Below are 17,753 nucleotides of genomic sequence, written 5' to 3'. Positions count from 1 at the left end.
TATTTTCACTATTGGGCTACTGCTTTCCATAGAGACATGCAAATTGCTGCCTTATGTTTTAAAGAAAAAAAGGACAGCTATGAAGCTAGTCGTGTTTTATGTAGCTGAGAAAGTAATTTTGTGGTGCCCGCAAGTTGTAATTCTGAGAAAAAGGAGAGCTTAGTGTTTGTAACAGCTGACATTTAAATTGGTGGTAGCATAATTTATCTAATCAGCTTTAAACATGTGGTGAGATTGGGCCAAATTAATTTCTATAGCATCAATAAACTCACAAGAGTTACAAGGAGACACTCTTGCCTTCTTTACTTTTTGACCATTTTATTTTAATTTTTAACTTGTATGTGTTGTGATTTGTAAAGGACAAATATATTCCGTTTGTGTTATTCTGTAGACACAGTTTTTGGGAACTTGGTGGCCTCTGTCTCAGAACAGAACAAACTTGTGGAAATCCTGATTTCCTTTCACATGGGACAACTGGCTGCTTTCCCTTCACAAATGGTGGTTCTTAGGCCACCACAGGTAGAGACTGGTTTAGTCAAAGACTATTGAGAGGTGAACATATTAGTTGGGAGCTTTGACAAGGGCTGCCAGACCAAGTGCACTCTCCAGATCTGCCTAAGAAGCGAGAAAAGGTCTGACACAAAACAGAAAAACTCAAACATTGGTGAAATTCAACATGAAATTAAATAAAACCAGCCCCAGATTAATACCCTGCACTAATAGAGGAGGCTTCCTGTAGGAATCAAGTGCCTTTGCATTGTTGCCTAACGCAAGGGAGAGAAATCTTCCAGTTGTTGCTGATCAGAAGGCTGCCTTCAGTCCTGAAGAATCTCTCGGAAAGCTGTGCACATCTTCCACATGCTTGGTGCTCAGTTCATTAAAAAAAGTTGGTCGATGGGATGCATTATTTATGGGGCTTTTCTGTAGCACTAAGACTTCATTCAGTAGGCAGAATGGAGACAGTGGCATGAAGGCAGAATGCATTGCAGGGCATGTTGTCTCTGGCTCAATATGGTGTAAATAATAACTACCTGATGTGTAGTAATTTGGACAGCAGGCTAAGGACTGTGACATTTAATATGTTTTGTAAGATTCATTTAACATCAAGAAGAAAGAATCATTAAGATTTTATTAAAAAAGAAAACCCAACAACAAAACTATTCTCCCAGTCCCAGGTGGCTGCCAAGGCACTTGTAGGTAACTTTCCAAGGAGAATCTGTTTACTTAGAGCATTGTGCTGAGACATAATTAGGAAATTCTGTATCTGAGTTGGGATATATCAGTAATAAGTTTTCAAATATCTTGCTTAGCTGTAGTTCATAATAGTGCACAACATAAAAAGATCTGCCATGACTTCAGTTAGCCAGTTGTCAAAGAGAGTGGATTCTCACAGGGAACACTGTGAGCCGTAATCCACTTTGTTTATTGGCAAAGCAAGAGCAAACAGGGGTGAGATGTGAAGTGATAACTGTGTGATGGTGTCCTGGTTTGAAAGACAGGTGTTTGCTAAGGAAAGCAGAAGCTTCCCTTTGGACTGAAAAAAAATGTGATTCTTTTGATTATTATAATTTTGGAATTAAGAGAGCTCTCAGGCAAAGATATGGGGGTAAGAATAACAGTTCTTTACTAGTATACCTAACAAGACAAACAAGAACAACAACAGCTATGAAATTAGCCACAAACAGAACAGTAACTCAGTCCCAGTCCTTTCTGGCTGCAGGCACCTTTTCCCTGAGCTGCAGTTCCCGGTGCTGGGGGCGGGCGGGTCCCGCAGAGCTGCAGGAGGGCTGGGGGTGATGGCAGCGCTGTCCCAGGGGGAGAGAGAGATGGAGAGAGCTCTCCGCTCATGGTGTGGGTCCTGGTGCTCAGCAGAGTGCTGGATGGTGGTAGTTCACAGCGAGAAGAGAGCAGAGCAGGGTCCGATGGTGGTTTCCCAACGCTGGGATGGCGGAGATGGAGGACAGGCGGCGATCGTCCTTCTCGTCCGAACTCCACGGGGGAAATGGGCCGAGGCCCAGCCTTCCGCTTCCTCTGCTGGCTGTTTGAATCTCTCGGGGCTTGCTTCTTCCCTCCCGTCCCCTCCCCCTTGTCACCAGGGCCCAGTCAACAGGTATCTTAGCATGACAATGGGGAAAATTCCACAGAGGGAAAAGGGAAAGAAACCAACCCCCAACAGATGGCAAAATTAAATCTGTACATCAGTAGTGGTTAACTACTAAGTGAACAGAAGAAATTCTAGTGTAAGCATGGGGAAACAACAATTTTTCATCATTACTGGCTTACAACACATATGAATAGAAGACCTTTTCAGAAGAATATGAGTCAATGTCTTGAAAACACTTTGAGGTTTTCTTGATGCCAAAGACAAAAATGCTTATCAGATCACAAAAATTTCTATGACTTACATGACCAGATGACTTTTTTCTCAAGGAGAATTGTGGATTTATGTCACAATTTATCACATAGTCTTTTGAATTGATGTTGGATTTTGACAGGCTTTATGTTACTATCTTCAGCAGTCAGAGCTCTCCTAATTCAGAGGGTAGAAGTACTTCAAAAGATATGAAAGATGACCTTAAAGCAAAGGCAGGGAATCAATGCTTAAGTGGCAAGGGGTCTGTTTCTGAGTGCTTACACAATGTCACATGGTGTGCAATGGGATGCTGTACTTCACCATTTGCCAAGTAAGGATAATTAATATTTCTATTCTCTGCCTTTTCCTTTTAAATTAAGCACTTTTGAACATTTACTTTTTCTCCTTCTCTGTGTTTTTACAATTGCTGGTACCGTGGGGTCTTGATTCTATCCATTGCTTCTGGTACTTTTACGGTATTCTGGTTTTCAAATTAAGGATCCAGGATTATCAGAAGCACAAGGTAAATCTGATGGGGAACTTTTCCAGTTTTCTTCAGATACTTTCCATTCTTAAACCTAGTTCATACAGGGACACGTATTACTTAAAATACAGCTACTGGTAGGAAAAATGCAAAAGATGCATAATGAGCAAGTTTGGATACTTTTTGCCAAAAGGGCTCTTTTTGATCTCTGTATGCCAAATGAATCTCTTAGAATTTCACTGCTTGTAGCTATTCATAAAAATAAATTAATAATTGAAATTGTTATTAGAAAAAAACATGGACTTGTAGCCTTTGGAAAATGTAGTCCTCACTTCACTTTCTGCTACAGTGGAACATGTATAAATATGAAGGGTCTAATCAGGGATCTTCATTGAATCACTGCTAACCAGATGCAGTTGATGTGATTTCACATCTATGGTGAATGTAAAAAAAAAACCTGTTGGGGCAAAGTTCATAAAATGGCTGGTAGTTTTCTTCAGTTAAAGTGAATGCTTTTGTAATGTGTTTACTGAAGAAGAAAGAATTCTAGGAACCAGATATGTGATCTCTGTAATTATTTTATTAAAACTTTCCATTGTAGCAATATTATGGAAGCCTTTGGAATTGGTTAGGGAAAGGGGATTTCTGTGAATGACGAATGTCTTAAGGTTTAATGCATGCCCCATTCAGTCTCCCCTGGGTATGTGAGTATATTGGTATATATATGTGAGTATATTGGTACCACATACCCTGGGTATGTGGTATATTCCTTTGCTGTGAGCTGGAAAGGCGAAAGCCAAGGCAGCTCCATGTGAGCTGGGGTGTGGTTCTGCATCCATGCAGCCACAAGCATTTCTTTCTCTGCACGTTCCTCACTTGAATCTTGATATCTTTTGTCTCTAATTTTTTTATTGCTGATCCCAAATGCTTAAAAACTAATCAAGAACCAGAAGCCAAGAAATTGATCTATGAAAAAAAGGTCTGTGGGAAGGAAAACCTTTTCTAAATCTGTCTTGTGACATTTAGGCCTAGAGGGCTGACCTTTCAGATACTCTGAAAAATGAAAGCTAGAAACTCACAAGATACAAAGGAAAGATTTTTACTTGCTCATACAGCTCTAGGGCTGGGAGTTTTAAGAATACCAAATATTGTAAAAGCTGCAGTTAAATCTTTGTTACTAACTCTGTTCATCCCCACATCCCAAGCCCACTTGAACATTCTGAAAATAGGTGGGGCTTTTTGTCAAATATTTACAATGCTCTTGCTTACAACTCAGATATTTTCCTTTGTTACCTCTAAATAAGACCTAAAGAGCATATTTCCACTGGACTGAAAAACACAGTGTTGTCTGGAGAAACTGCCAGATGCAACGTATCAGTCAAGGCAAGGTGAAATGTTCAGCTGTGTCTGGCAGTGGAAAAATGCATCATTTAAATTCATTTAACGAGCAGTGCCTGATTCTTGAAATACCGTAAATACAAGCTCACTTGTATTTAAGCTTGTCTCGTGGTGTGCAGTGATTTTTATTTTTTAAAAAACAGTCTTTGGAAATACGTCATATATAAATTATGCTGACAAATATGAGTAAATATACACATACATCTGTACACATATGGTACACGTGCTTTATTTATGAAAAATAAGAGTCATGCAACATGGTCATATAAATACTTCTAATTTCAGAATGACTTACTGCTGGACTCTGTTACGTTAAAAAGCCAAAATGCAGAATAATTCTTCTGGCACAGATTTTCCTAAATCCTTACAAGTAACAAACTATAACAAGTATATTTATTGTATTTTTAAATACCAGCTTGATTACAAATACATATATAATTTCTTTGACTGCCTTTGACAGTTTTCTTCCTGTAGTTAAGAATGTGCCATGTGAGGAATTGAAATCTCTAAATCATTGGTTTTGGTAAGGTAATGTTCACCTCTTTTAAATGAATATAAAGTATGTTAGCACATTTCCAAGTGTGTTCTGATCACAGTGATCAGGAATGAAGGATAGTGGAACAGGCAGGGTAAATTCCAGATTATATTTCGCAGCTTTCATGCAGGATCAGTAGCTCTGAGAAGACTTTTTCATGTGAGTTTGTTTCAAAACCATTCCCCATATATGTCTCTTGTCATGTACAAGACCTGATTCTACCTGAGTTGAAGTCAAGAACAAACTGGCTTGAGTGAAGACCACTGTTTGAATTCTACTTTACAATTTAATATCCCAAGTATATTGCTTTAAAAAATTATTAACTTTCCAAAGGTTTTTTCACCAGCCTGAGCCTTTGATTCTGTAAAGTGACTTTTTAAAAAAGAAATCTCATACCTTCCAAAATATAGGATTCCCTTAAGAATCTCTTGTAGCTTAAACAGTACCCCTTTTTCCAGTTAAATAAGGGTGAAACAAAGGGTAAATCGGTGTGGGAATTACATGGAAAAATCAGGCCATCTTAGTTTGTGGAGATCCTGGTTCCAGGGTAATTCTATACTAATTGCATGCTTGATGATGATTTTGCATGATTTCTATACAGTCTTGTTGCAGAATGAAGTATTCCAGACACATGGATCCGGCAGATGTTTAATCAATGTTTACTATTTTATTTTGGAAAGGACACAAATTTATAATGAAAATTACCTGGAGAGAAATAATTCCACTCTGTTTTATTCATCATTACAATTTGCCTAACCTCCATTTCTTGATTTTTCTTAATGTCAGTTAGGTCTTTCTTAGATTATGGTTCACAGTTCCCTTTTGCTTCACTGGGCTTTTTGGGTTTTGTGCATTAAAACATGAAACTTGGATGTACCTGGTAGAAAACATTCTTCTTAATAGTATTCTCCTCCTGCTGATCCTTTTTAATGAATGACACTATGCTTATGTGCCACAATATAAGATACATATTAGTAGAAATTAAATAATTGGGTGGAAAATTAACTGGGGGATCTGGGAAAGGAAAAAAATACAGAAATCAAGTGTAAAATAGTAGTTTTATACAGAAAGTTTTTGTTTGTTGTTTTTTGTTTTTTTTTTAGTTATAGAAACAGCAATTTTTTTCTCAGTTTCTTCTTTGTTGTGTGGCTTAAGACTATATTACTGTGGTGGTATATTTTTAACACCGGTCTTCAAGTTAAATCCAATCACTGGAATTCTTCTAGGGAATTACTTTGGGATCCAAGTCGCTGTGTGTATATTATGCATGCATGAGCACAAGAATTAGTTTTGTGTTCATAACAGCCAGTTGTATACTCAGACGAATGTTTGCATATGTAGTCACCCATTTGGAACCGGGCCCAAACTAAATTAGGATTAATGCCAGGGGCTAGTTCCAGGATTTAGTTTTCATGTCTGTTTATAATGATGCAATATCCATTAAAAATACTTACCTCTGCAGGCTGTATTCTGCAGTCACTGTTCTGGCTGCAAACCTGTGTAGCTGCAACAATCGGGCACCATCAGGTAAATGGAAATAAGGGTCTGGTACATTGGGTAGAACTGTCATCGACACAAATCTGGTGCATGTGTAACGTTTAGAAACAGGCTAGGCTGTGTAAGAGGCTGTAGATAAGACTGCCCCAAGCATCTCTTCCTTTTCAAGCTTCTCCACTCCACACTGATTGAGCAAATGAGGAGATGGGCTATTTCCAGGAGACAGCCACTTGAGTTCAAGCCTGGAGACCATAGCATGCCTTTTAAGAGTAATAATAGCTGCCAGCCATTAAGTGCCCCAGGGGATGGGATCTTGACATGCTGCACGATATTGAAGAAGCCTGCCTGATGTTTTGTGTCAAGTTGAATGCCCAGGCTTGAAGTGCAGTGCTGGAGGGAGTAGGGGCAAAAAACTTGTCTCTTGATTTAAATTGGATATTGCATCATTCTCATACTTAGTGTCTTCTGCAGCTGGGCACCCCAGACTGTCCAGTGGACAAGGGGTTAGACAGGCTTTCATCTGCTGCCCTGTCCCTCCCTCTACTCTCCTTCTCTGCTACAGCACCTAGGCTCCTAAAAAAGCCCATCATAGTCTGCCATCCCTTATTCCCACTAGAGTTACCCATTCCTTAATGGATCTACATTGATATTAGAGGATTATCTACTGTGTTCTCCTAAGTACTGAGAATAGACTGAGACTGGTACACACCAAATGTTGTCTCCTGTCACAGGCCACAGGAGGAATCAGCAGAACCCTCTGTCTGCCACCATTTTTTGTGGTTAGACAATTATGTGGTCTCTAGAAAGGGAGATGGACTTAGTTTTAACAAACCTGGTGATTAGGCTTAGAATAGCCTAAACAAGACAGTGATGTAATTTAATTTTTTATTGCTGGAAGGTGGTTCAAACCATGTACATTTTCAGAGGTTTTAATGTCAGAAGTGGAAAGAACACTTATTGTAGCGTATCATCCTATTTAGGATAGCTAAGGAGTACCAAAAGAATAGAATAATAAACCATAACAATGAAATGATTGTGCATAATAAGTTCTATTAAGAAAGAGGAAGTTAACTTATTTTGAATCAAGGAATGAAAATTGTTACTCTGATTATTATTTTAAGTTGATTTTTACATTTTAATGTTATTTAGGGTTAGATGACTCTCTGGTGTGAAATCTTGGCATCAGGTGGAATAGTGATGCTTTTATCTTAGCTACAAACCTAATACAAAAATGAGTGTACTGGAAGTTTTTTTTAAAATCAGATTGTTTAAATAAGATAGATGTTAGTGTTCTTCTATTATGAGTAAGCCAAACATAAAGTTTTGCCTGCCTGCGGCATCCAGTAAAGATGCCTTAGTAGTGTGTTGCTTAAACTGTAGATACAGTCAAATCTGTGTGATGAGACAAATATCAGATGATGGCTTGTTTGCTGTCTACCCCTGATTATTTCATTGTTTTTTTTCTTTGCTGTGTCATGGAGGAATCTCATTTTCAAGGCAATACAACAGTACGATGAATAGGTAGGATGTCTAACAGGGCCTATAAACCTGTACTTTTGAGATCATGTCCGTGCGACTGAGGTTGAGTGATTTGAGGCATAGCCTGAGGCAAGCAGAGAGAAAGTGCTGCTCAGAAAAATGAGTCTTTTAAGTCTCTGAACACCAATTGTAGAGAACAGGGACATGAGCAGGCAGAGGTTGGGCATGTGAGTGCACTTACAGAGTTAGGAAAAAACTACACAGAGAACTAATGACAGGAAACACTAATTTAATGATACAAGGGAGATTCTTTAACACAGTGATCTCTCGACTTTGAAAACATATACACAAAATGATGTTCAAATTCAAAACTTAACCTTCCATATTTCTTAAGGGGAGCTTTTTCACTTGAAATGTTAGTTTCACGTGACAATGTTGTTATTTTGGAGCTGTTAAGAATTCCTTCTCTCTCTTACTGGTTTCAAAATTCTCCTGTCTGAAAAGATGCTTTTCCTCCCCCACTGCTTTGCATGAGGTTTTTTAGATTGTTCTAAAACTGAGTTGTGTACTCCTGAAATCCGCAGCTCAGCTGCAGTCAATTCAGGGGCCCTGGTGAGCTCTCAGAGAACTTGTAGTCCACAAGGGTCATATGAACAATAGGTTTATAAGAAAATCTTACTGACTTCTTCATGGTGCTGCAGGTTTTTATACAGAGAAGTGATCTTGCACAGAAGAGGAAATAAGTCAGTTCCTCAGAGTGGGGGGAAGTGTATTTGCTAAACTTTTTTAGGTAAGAATGTCCTTTAAATTCTCAGGGTTAGAGAAATGATGAAATGCAGTCAAGTAAATAACTGCTGTTGTGGAAGAGATTATACTCAGAAGTTATTTTGACTTTGTCCTTTATGGGAAATAACAGTCATGAAGGCAGAGATAGACACATTCTTTTACTCTTGCCTTTGATACCTCTATTTCTGAGAAAATTTTGATCACTTAATTTCAGTTCTTAAAAGAAAAATAATTAACTGCTGTCACAGGTGACATTTATTGCATTACATTATATTTGTCTTATATGCAAATAAGATCTTGCTTTGATTTATTTTTGTTATAGTTTAATCTGTTGCCCCTCTTTATAGGGTAAAATCAACAAGGAAGCAAAGTGTTATTAATGGGGCTAATATTTCACCATCTAGAACTTAAATAGCAAATTATAGTCCTCTTCAGCAGTACAGGAATCATTTCCTAGGTCTTATTAAAAATAGAAGAACATAATCAACTGCAAAGTAGCTTTCATCCAGGTCATCTACTGAAGACTGTTTTGAGATATTCGAAGAGAAGATGGAACATTGTGAGTCTGACCCTATTGGGATGGGAATTATTTAGGTGGCCCGTATTTAAAAATGTGTTTCATCTTGCTCTTTCCACTTAGAAGATGGTGCATAGCAAGTAGTGGGAAGTTGGTGGTCTTCGTAGGATTCACTGGGCTGTTGTACCTGTGGACAGACTTCTGTGAAGGAGAACGTGTCCTCAAGTCTGTCTTTTTGAGATACAGCTCTTGGCTTCTTCAGTGGCCTTTTATAAGGGCTAGTGTCATCTCTTATCTTCTTGATTCATTATCCTATATATCACTTTTACCAGGTGAAAAGACATATTACTTATGGCCAGCTTGAAATACTGTGAAAATGGACCTCTGGATAATCAGTGATTAGTAGTATCCAGTAATCATGGTGGCTTTACATTTCATTTGTGTAGAAAATTTCAGCTTGTCTAGATACTTAGTTTGCTTGTAACTTCAGAGATGGCACTGCTTATGTACTTTTAGGGTTCTCAGGAATAAGCCTGTTGAGACTTGCTGCTGGTGTACTCCAAGAAGTTTCATGCCAAGTGAGCTGGAACTATCAAGTTAGCAGAAATAATGCTTCTGATTTGATTTTTTTTTTATCAAGGAGAAAAAAAAATATCTCTTCCATTTTCTATCTTCCATTAATAACTTGGCCTTTCTATATTACTTTGATAAAAGGGAGTGGTGCAGTCCTAAATATGACTACTAGATCCTGTTGTGTTAACCTTTGCCTGGGTGTTTATGGGAAAGTAAATAGAAGTCTAGTGTATCAGCCTAGAGCATAGATGCAAAACCTATATATATTGTAGACCCATCTCTCAAACATCCCTTTCCCATAACTTCAATATTTAGTAAACTATTGAAATCCAGCATTTAATAAGGTAATATATGCATGACAGTGGCATAGATAGTGCCAGTTTGTTGTTTTATAGCATGTGTAGTAAAAAGAGGATGAAAATGGAGTGCAGGATAATTTCATCAAAATAATAGGGATGCTGAATCTTGTCTGTTGCCATAACAGCTGTTAGGTGTAGCCCTGAGATTTTTGGTGGTGGTCTAGAAGCAGGAGTGAAAGTGTCTGGTGTTTATAATTTACAATAGAAGCTTGTTATTGCTGGGTGTGTTGCTTGTCTCCCCTCCACCCCCCATATTTTTTGTGCCAATTAAATGTAAGCTGTGATTTGTAGATACTGATCACTGAACTGAGCAACTGGGGGAAAATCTTGCTGGTGCTGTTAATAGGCAGTTGGATGTCTCTGTGTCACATTTCATCAGATAAGTTAAGGAGATTGCCAGCTCCAGAGAGCTCCAGCAACAATTTGTTACATTTGAAGCATGCTGCTTTGCAGACAAAGGATTTAGAGGTTTGTTGCAGTCAGGAGTAATGGCATTTAGGCAGTGCTAAACAAAGTTTTCTGTCTTGTGCCTTTTTCTGCTGTAGGTCTAATGGCTTTAACATGCTGCTGGATACAAAATGCCATAATAGTTTACAGCACAACTGCCATATGTGCTGTTTGTTCAGGTCATCTCTATTCCCCCATCTCTTTCTGCCCTAGTTAAAGGATGTTTCTGAACAGACCCTGAAAATGCATTTGCAACTATAGGGTTATAGAAACAGGGAAAGAGATACATATGCTGACTGTTCACTCATGCCTGTTTCTCTAGATGTTGTGGTTTCCTTGTGCTTGACATTTACAGCCCATTCAGTAGTAAACTTCATTTGGTAAGCACTAATTAATTTGCAGATGTTAGTGTTCCACTGATCTAGGACTGCAGTTCAGATCCAAATTCATTTCATGAGTGGCTGATGGACTGTGTTAAAATGTTTTTTCTACTTAAGTCAATGTACTGCCAAGTATCCACATCACTAGGAAAATCACGATTGTCAGTGAGAAACTGAAGATTTGACACCAGTCCCTTCAGCTAGTTGTTGATTGTCGTATATTTGAGCCAGTGGAGCAATGAGAAATTGCTCCACCTGAATATGTGGTGGTACAAACAGTTCCACTTCATCAAGAAGCAAAATGTTTTCTGTTCTGGCCAGTGCTGAGTCTCAGTGACATGATCTAGAAGGATTTTGGCAACTGCTGTTCCTGCAGCTGTCCCAGAACTTGCAGAAGTCTTTTGAGCCTGTTGAACTGCTGACGCCTGTGCTGATGCATGAAATTTATCAAGGAAAAAAAATGAAATAAGTAATCAAAAGTATCTATGGAGGAGTTTTCCTGGAAAATGTCATCACTAACCAAACTCTTACGTATAAATGGACATGCACATCATTTCACCACGTATAAAAGGTGGAGAACCAATTTTGGTGGTACAAAAGTATGAATCCTAACTGAAACTTTCCTATTATTATTGGTGCAATAATACCAGCTTGCTTTAGCTTTCATTGTGTGCTGTCAGTAGCTGTAGTGTTATGTGTATAGCCAAGGGTGTTGGTGAACAGCCTGACAAAATCCAGAGGTGAAAGAAGAGGTAGAAAGCCTGATTTCCCATAGGCTTGCCAAGGCAAGAAGAAATTTGAGTCTTTCAGACCTTGATCCCTCCACTGAGGGTAGGAAATGATGCTAGAGATAATGAGTTGAGTGGGCTCTGGAGGAGAAGCTTTTGGAGCTGTTCAGCTTGTCATTGTCCTGTGTTTCTTTCCCAGGGCTTTGGTTATTATAATACCCTGTGTAGGAATGGACAGTTCTCCTTTTCTTTCTAGCTACAGTACTGCTGGAAGCACCCTCTGCTTACAGAGAATGTTCCTCCAACTGTATTTTTCTCTCTCTATGCTCCTTTTTTGCTTAGTTGGCTTCTGCCTCTGTGCAGTAGTATATCAAACAGCTGCTCATCTTCAGAGGAATTCATGACCTGTGGATACCCTTCCTACCATCTTTCCTTCCAGACTGAGAATTTGGCACTGCTGTTGGTCAGTCCTTATTGCCAACATTCCTGGAATGATTGCCCCTCTTTTCAGTTAATCTTCACAGGCTCTTCCTTTCTGTCCTTCCAGCTTGTTCCCTCCTTAAAACTCCTGCTTTCTGTACTGAAGGAAATTTGATAAACAGTAGGACTCTGTCCTGAGACCACAACTTTAATTACAGTAGTGAATATTGTCTCATTTTCTCTTCAGTCTCTCAAGGTCTTGGTGGACAGGTGTGAGATGTCACCTTATTAGGGGCAGAAATAATGGGATTTGCTCTGTGCTCATGTCTCCTTGCTTCATGAAGGATGGTGGTTCAGAACCTATATTCTGAATTTAATGTGTCAGCATTTATTCACAGAATGGCTTGGGTTGGAAGGGACGTTTAAAGATCATCTGGTCCAACCCCCAAATAATGTTCATAATACAGCATTTATAATAATGTCAGCTATTTGTTGTTAATATTACTTGGCTGAACACATCCTCAGCTTGGAAGTCAAGAGGAAAAATTAATTCATATGTTCTCTGGAAATGAGGTCAGGCTTTGCAGGAAGATTACAGGTGGTTGATGCTTCCAGCCTATGACTCTTTTGATGCTTTGGAATAATGCCTTTGATGCAATGCTTAAATTTTTGATAATACCTGAAGGACAGTTTGACTACATGACTATTGTAGTTCCCTTCCAGATAAACTATTCCTTCCCTTCTTCTGCACTTCTTCCTACTGCCTACTTTCTCTGCCAGGACATGCTGAGGTAATCTCTGATGACATTTCTTCCCAGCCCTGCACTAGCAAAAGGGATTGAATATGAATAACAGTGCCCCAGCCTAGCCATCAGCTCTGTCACCCTGTAGGTCACCTCAAGATAATGTGGCAATTTGCACAAATGTACAAGAAGTATGTGTGATGTGTGGTTTTTGAAAGTCTTTTCATCCAGCTGAGATGGGTTTTCATAGGATGGCAAAACTCGGACATTAGCGAAACTTGGAGATCAAGCCCTCAGTCTGATGCAGAATGTGCTCATCTAAATGGTTTCTAATATTTTGGAGGTGTCAATTTGCCTTGTAGTTGTTGTGGGTTTTTTTGTTTGTTTGTTTGTTTTTTTGGGTTTTTTTGTTTTATTTTTTTACTCCTTGTACTCATTCTCATTTTCAGAAATGCCTTAACCTGTTTTCCTTTGAAAAACATAGTAAAACACAAGTGTCTGAGGACAGCAGCACTCTGTCAGAGGGAAGGCCCATTTGGCTCAATACTGTATCCAAAGTGTCCAGCCACCAGTGTAGGAAGAAGAGCACATGAGCACTGAAGTGTAGTCCTGACAGGGTCCTGGGGTGCTCACAGGCTGGGACTGGCCTCCCCTGGAGACCCCCAGCCTCACCATCTCCTGCCAAGGGCCCAGGGGATGTGTCCCAGCTCAGCCTGGGACCTTCAGTCCCTGCCTGAGCCCTGCTGTGGATGTGCCCATCTCTGCCCCTGCCTCCTGGGTGGATCTGGGACCTGCACTGCAGAGAGTTTCTCTGCAGGATGGAGCCCTGAGACCTGGGTCATTCCTTGTCATGCACAGCTCAGGGTTTAATGTGGCATAACTGTTCTGTTCTATTTCCTGTGCTCACCATAAGTTAGGTAACACAGAGGCTCTTACTTGCCTGCCATGACAGGGGCTTCTCGGCTCCAAAAACTTAAGAGGACACATACCACAAAGTTTACAACTTAAAATAGAATTTGCTGGTTGTTTTTCTGAATCAGTTTCAGACCTGATGCTCACAACCATTACCACAATGGGCATATGTAGCCAGGAGCAGGCTGATGTGTTCTTCAGTTTAGCTTGAAAATACATCCTTTGCAGTGTGACAAAGGCAAATGACAGAGCTTCTGAGACTGATCCCATGCCCCTGGACTGATCTACTTTGAGGGCAAGAATCCTTCCTGCACCTTTTTCCTGTACCAGTGGGTGATCCTGGGAGCCCTGGAAACATCTCTGCACTTCTTATGGCTACTGCCCCTGGCTCCACAGGGAATGCAGACAGGGGGCTCTGCAGTGCTCCTCAAGGAGGCGTTCAGTTGGTCTGGTCGCAGCTATGTAGCTGAAGGAGATTTTCATTCTTCCAATGAACTTTGAGGGTGGCCTTGGAGCAGAGAACCTCCACCACCTCCATCACCTGGTCTACTTTTGTCAACTCCCTCCAAGTAATTTCAACAGCTCCTCAGAGATTTCCTCCTGGATGTCTTTGGGCTGCTTCTGAGCCAGTTCTGGAGAATGCTCCCTTTTATCTTGCCTCAGGGCACTGTAAGTGCTGCATTGCTGGGTGGTGGCACTCATAGGACCCCCCCCCCCCCCCCCCCCCCCATGTGCAGCATGATCCTCCACCCAGCATCCTTCATAGGAAGGCTTTTGGGTTCTGGCCCCAAGACGACTGTCCCCAAGAGGCCCATGGTACTGTCCTTGCCCTTGGTGACCTTGCACTGGGCACAGATGCTGGGCATCCCCCACACAGCCTTTGCCACTTGGCACCCAAGGACCAACCTCATGCTGTTACTCCTCTCTCAGACCATCACAGAATCTGCCCCTATCAGCCGTTCCCTTTTGTGCCAGAGCTAATGTATAAGAGGTCCTGCAGGAAGGACCATGGGGACTTGATCGGTCTGGTTACAAACCCTTTTCCTGAGGCTTAAGGGGGCTGATTTCAGCAACTGCAGCCTAGAAGAAAGCACAAGTGAAACCAGAGCCATAGGTTGAGGTGGACAGAACCAGCAGATCACCATGGAAATAATACAGAGTTTGAGAAACCAGTAAATGGATGTGGCATTGGTATGGTGGAAAGGTTGGTAATTTTTGGACATAGATAATTTGGATCTGATCCCAAAGCACAGTCAGGCAAATAAGAACTCTTCCAAATCAGGAAAATAGCTCATGGCTGCTTTCGCTGTCATGTCCCCTTGTTCCACTGAAACCATGCTGCATGAATCCTCTATTAAATACGCTCACTGGCTGTGTTTATATGGGATACAGAACACCCTTCAGCCACGGGTAACATTTTCATAGCTTGTCTATCATTTTATCCTTCCTGAAAGTTATTTATGAGAGAAAAGCTCAGTTGGTCTGGAAATTCACTACCATCTAGTTTTCAAGCATAATGCAAACCTAAAATTTTAGCTCATAAAATCCCATGTTATATAGGATGTACAGATTTATTTTTCTCAAAGTCCTCTGGACAGGAGCAGTGAGAGCAGATTTTTCTCTAGCCTTGGTCCTCCTGCTGATCTCTCCAGTCACATTTGGACACGTGCAAGGGCCTGTCTTGTTACACTGAGCTTCCATCAAAATGCTGAGATTCTGTAACTGAGTGGATATAGTCTGGCATTATGTACTCATGGCACCGGTTTTGCAAACTACCTACGGCCTGTGTGCTAGAAGACTGTTTTACATAGTTTCTTTTATTAATTAAAAACATTCTTCTGTATTTGAATGATGTCATGATTCACACTGGCAGTCTGACGGTTCCAGGTGGGCAAGAAGAGGGGAACGTTTCAGTCCTTTTTAGCATCTGTCCTCCAGGCACACAGGGCCTCTAAAGAGCAGCAGTTACCTTTTAGTGTCTGATGCCCTCCTTATGCATCACCAGTAACAACCTAACTTTTCACTGCATAGTTGCAGAATTCATTTAAAAGTTCATCAACAAGCTTTATTCATGTTCCTGGAGAGTAAAGCTTATCCCCACAGACAGCAGGGATATGAACTGCTTTGCATAGACCCACCAAAGTTTGGTCTTTTGTAGTGTCTGAACTGGTTGGTAACTTTCTCCCATGAAACTTCCCAATGGAAGCTCATTTAGTGCCAGCCATGGATATTTCCTCTTTTAAGAGGCAGACACCAGTTCTGGAAGGAGTTGGACTGACTCCACCAGCCCCATGTTCAGAGCCCACCCGCACACCTCATCCATGGCTCAGCAGAGGCTGGATCTGGTTGTGACTGTGTGGAGCTGGACTCCAGCAGGTTATTCATGGATGGAGCCCCTCTGACACATCTCTCAGGCTCCACCCTTCAAGCTTTGCTGTCATCAAGTGTAAGAACCAGGGAAGTTCATGGTCAGGTCTTTCAAATTTAGATTGCAAAAGAACATTGTTCAGGAATTTGTTTTCTTGTACACTTCATATTCTGGATTTCATGACACCCATGAGGCCTAAAACTATCTCATCATATAGTTCTACAGCCCTCACCCTCCCCAACAGCTGAGGTGTGGAGAGAAGACCATTACTATCTGATGACTTCCAAAACTGGCTGTAAATTGAGAATAATGTGATAGATTTGCAAATTAGCAAATGGAAGACCACACCTAAAAATGGTATGAAGATGTTGCTATCTCTTTAATTTACCTTTGGTGTAAAACAATCAGAGTTTTCATTTTATATTAATATGTACAAGATTTTGTGCCTTTACTTGAAAAAGCTGGAGTGCTTTCCACAACAGATGTAACTCTGATTTTTGAGCCAGATTTCAACACAACTGAGGTTTGTCTCTGGGCAATTAAAATCCTCAATTAGCATATTAATTATTTTTCTAATGATATTACATTCTTTTTGTCTTCTGAAGGGAAAAGAAAATGTTTAATTTGTATACTGCTTTGTGAGTTATTTAGCTAATTTACATATTAGAATTTGCTAGTATTTGTCTTGCAGTCACAAACCCATGCATTTATTTTAGGGGATTTTATATATTTCCTGCTCTAGTAGCTTCAGCTGGCAGGTGTAATTACCAGACCTGAAAAATGCGGGAGTTTGTCTTATGTGTTTGTACTTGTTGAGATAGATAGACCAAACACTTCTAACATAAATAATTGGTACTACCTATCTTTCTCTGATCTTTTTAAAATCTAAAAAACCTTTCGAATATCAGTCTGTCGAAATTTAAAAGAAAAAGTAACTCTGATCTCTTCGATGGTGTTCCAATCACTTCAATGCAAAGACAGTGCTTAAACTGTGCAGCAGGTAGCTCTTAATTGAGGCTGGTGGTAGCAGGGGCGGACGAAGAAGTGAAGCAAGAGAGGGGCAGAAAAGCATATCTGCTGTACAAACATACCTACTCTTCTGTCATTGTTAACAGGATTGTTTATGGACAGAAAGGCATGCTCTGTGTTCTGGTAGCATGGCTGCATGTGGAAATCCATCTCATCCGAAGTGGGTCCTGAGTTTGTTCAGGCAGATGTCTGTTCTCAGATGCCAGATCAGCCCCCGTTGCAAGTGGTGTCGTGTTGAGCACAAGTATTTGCTGGCTCTGGAAACAAACTTTTGAGCACTGAGTGAAATAGTTTCTCAAACTTGAATAGATTCTCTTGCTTTTGCTAGCCTGTACTGCACATCATGGCTGGAGACCTGTTGGTCTAATTGCTGTACAAACTATCCCATGGGTTAAGAGGAAGCAGTGTAGGAAGCATGGGCTGCAGCCAGAGGCCAGGATACAGCAGAATTGTAAACATGTACAAACAGATGTGTGCATAAGTATGTGGAGATATAAAAGAGATACTGATTTTAGCTGTTTGCATTACAGCTTTACTGTGATCAGAGTTCTCTTTGCAAAAAGTGCTTTTTAGAAAGAGATTTGAAGCAAGACAGCAGCTACCAGCAGGATATGAGTCTTAAGATTGCTTCAGGCAGGACATGGCATGCATAAAGATTATGTTAATATACTTGTATGATAAAATGAAAAAAAAACCAAAGGTACACAGTGACTACTTAAAAGGCAGGATAGGACGATCAAGCATT

Source organism: Cinclus cinclus, chromosome 1, assembly GCF_963662255.1.
Source record: "Cinclus cinclus chromosome 1, bCinCin1.1, whole genome shotgun sequence".
Lineage (NCBI taxonomy): Eukaryota > Metazoa > Chordata > Aves > Passeriformes > Cinclidae > Cinclus > Cinclus cinclus.
Note: the sequence above shows the minus strand (reverse complement) of the source record.